The sequence below is a fragment of the Prenolepis imparis genome, unplaced genomic scaffold (genome assembly GCF_030444845.1).
Source record: "Prenolepis imparis isolate NDT839.2.m4 unplaced genomic scaffold, iyPreImpa1.0 SCAF_9, whole genome shotgun sequence".
NCBI classification, from domain to species: Eukaryota; Metazoa; Arthropoda; class Insecta; order Hymenoptera; family Formicidae; genus Prenolepis; species Prenolepis imparis.
The window spans coordinates 18,071,963-18,075,031 of NW_028141167.1; positions in this window are offsets into that span (position 1 = coordinate 18,071,963).

A 3,069-nucleotide genomic window follows, 5' to 3' on the forward strand; every position below is an offset into this window, starting at 1 on the left:
CGCGATAGTGGTTGGGCATTATCGCGAATAAACAATTTAACTGTAAATATAAACAAGTATAATCCAATGCGTGCGGGATGCCACATTAAATTACCGCGAGAAATAATGATGAAAAGAGCGGTGGTGAACGTGCAATCAAAAGACAATGCATGTTTCGCGTGGGCGGTGGTCGCTGCTCTGTACCCCGCAGAAAGAAATGTGGAACGGGAATCTTCATATCCCCATTATTCGACAGTGCTGAATCTCCAAGACATTGAGTTTCCAGTGACTGTGAATCAAATTAAGAAATTTGAACTATCAAACAACATTTCGATAAATGTGTACAGCATCGAAGAAAAGAACATTGTCTCGATACGTCTCAGTGAGCAGAAGAAAGTCAGACACGTCAACTTGCTGTACGTGGAAGACAGCAACAACATTGGACATTTCACATGCATCAAGAATCTCTCCCGACTTGTCAGCTCACAATTGAGCAAAAACAATGACAGAAAATATATCTGCGATCGGTATGTATATTTATTGCAAATTATATATTAAATAATCATAAAATATTTATAAAGTGTTTATAATTGTTATTTTACAGATGTCTGCATTATTTCGGTTCGGAAGACAAGTTGCAGTCACATATGGTAGACTGCGGAAAGATGAATGACTGCGCTATCCGGTTACCGAGCGATAAGGATAAGTGGTTCGCGTTCAACAACTTTAATCGCAAAGAGCGACTTCCTTTTATCGTATACGCAGATCTCGAATGTGTGCTAGCAAAGACGGAAGAAGAAAAAAACTTTCAACATCACCAAGTATTTAGTATAGCATATTATGTACATTGCTCATATGACGATTCATTATCCGAGTATTATTTTCGTCGTAGTGTAGATTGCGTTTCGTGGTTTTCCAAACAACTACAAAATTTAGCGATACGCGTAAAGAATATTTTAGCAACTAACGTCCCCATGGTAAATTTAACATCAGACGAGTGGGAAAAATTTCATAGCGCGACGCATTGTCATATATGTGAGAAACCATTCACGCAAGATGACGATACACGCGTACGCGATCATTGCCATCTGACCGGGCGGTACCGAGGTCCAGCACACTCAAATTGCAACTTAAATTATAAAAACTCTTTTTGCATTCCAATAGTATTTCATAATTTATCCGGTTACGACTCACATTTCATAATTAAAGAAATAGCTACAGCGTTCGAAGGAGGAATCGAATTACTTCCAATAACTAAAGAAAAATATATATCATTTACAAAAAATGTTCAAATTGCAGAAGACAAATCCAGAAATATTAAATTACGTTTTATCGATTCATATAAATTTCTCAATACTAGTCTCGATAAATTGGCATCATTTCTAAGTAAAGATAAACTCAAAAATTTACAATTGAAATTTCAAAATTTATCCACCGAAAATTTCAAATTATTGACGCGAAAAGGTGTCTTTCCATATGAATACATTGACTGTGTCGACAAGTTGCAAGATACGTGTTTACCGCCGCGCGAATCATTTTACAGTTCCTTGACCGGCGACACTGTATCCGAGAACGATTACGCGCACGCTGAAAACGTATGGGAGCGGTTCTCCATTCGAACGCTGGGCGAATATAGCGACTTATATTTAAAAACTGATGTCTTGTTATTAGCCGACATTTTTGAAAATTTCCGGGATAAATGTATCGAGAGTTATGGGCTCGACCCCGCATATTATTATACTCTCCCCGGGTATACGTGGGATGCCATGTTAAAGCATACAAATATTACGTTTGAATTGCTTACCGATATCGACATGGTTATGTTTATCGAACGGGGTATACGCGGTGGTCTGAGTCAATGTTCAAACAGATATGCACACGCTAATAACAAGTATATGCAGTCGTACGATCCATTGAAACCATCTTCATATCTAATATATTTCGATGTAAATAATTTGTATGGATGGGCAATGTGTCAACCGTTGCCATATGCTGATTTTCAATGGTTCGATGACATGTCTAGTTTCAATTTATCATCTATCGCGCTCGATTCGCCTACAGGCTACATCCTTGAAGTAGATTTAGAATATCCACAATGTCTTCACGATGCGCACACTGACCTACCGTTTTGCCCGACACGCGACAAGCCACCAGGCAAGCGGGAAGATAAGCTTCTCGCAACGCTATACAACAAGAAGCGATATGTGATACACTGCCGCAACCTGCAGCAATGTACGCGTCACGGCCTTCGCGTTGCAAAAATACATCGCATATTACAATTCGCGCAATCTCTATGGCTTCGAAATTATATCGAACTTAATACGCAATTTAGAACACACGCGAAAAATGATTTTGAAAAAAATTTATATAAATTGATGAATAACGCAGTATTCGGCAAAACGATGGAAAATGTGCGTAATCGGGTTGATGTAAAACTTATCACACATTGGGAAGGAAGATACGGTACAGAGGCAATGATTGCGAAACCAAATTTCCACAGTAGAAGCATCTTTTCAGAAAATCTAATCGCTGTAGAATTACGTAAACTCGAAGTAAAATTTTACAAACCAATCTATGTTGGCATGTGCATACTCTACATCTCCAAAACATGTTTATACGAATTTCATCACGAGTACATGTCACCGCTATATCGCGACAGATGCAGGGTAATGTATACAGACACAGACAGCCTAATATACCACATCGAATGTGAAGATGTATATAAGAATATAAAGCGCGACGTAAGCAAATTTGATACGAGCGATTACGCTGCGGACAATGTGTATGGTATACCGCTCGTGAATAAAAAAGTGCCAGGTCTAATGAAAGATGAAAATAACGGTACGATAATGACCGAATTTGTAGGGCTTAGAGCAAAAATGTATGCATTACGAGTGGATGGTAAGAAAGATACCAAAAAAGTAAAAGGTGTCAAGAGTAACGTTGTCGCGAGAACGATAACGTTTGATGATTACACGCGGTGTTTGAATGAAGAGATTGAAATGGCACGTAGTCAGTCATGTATAAGATCGAAATTGCATGAAGTATACACCATTCGCGAGACAGTACTCTGCGTTGATACCACTGCTT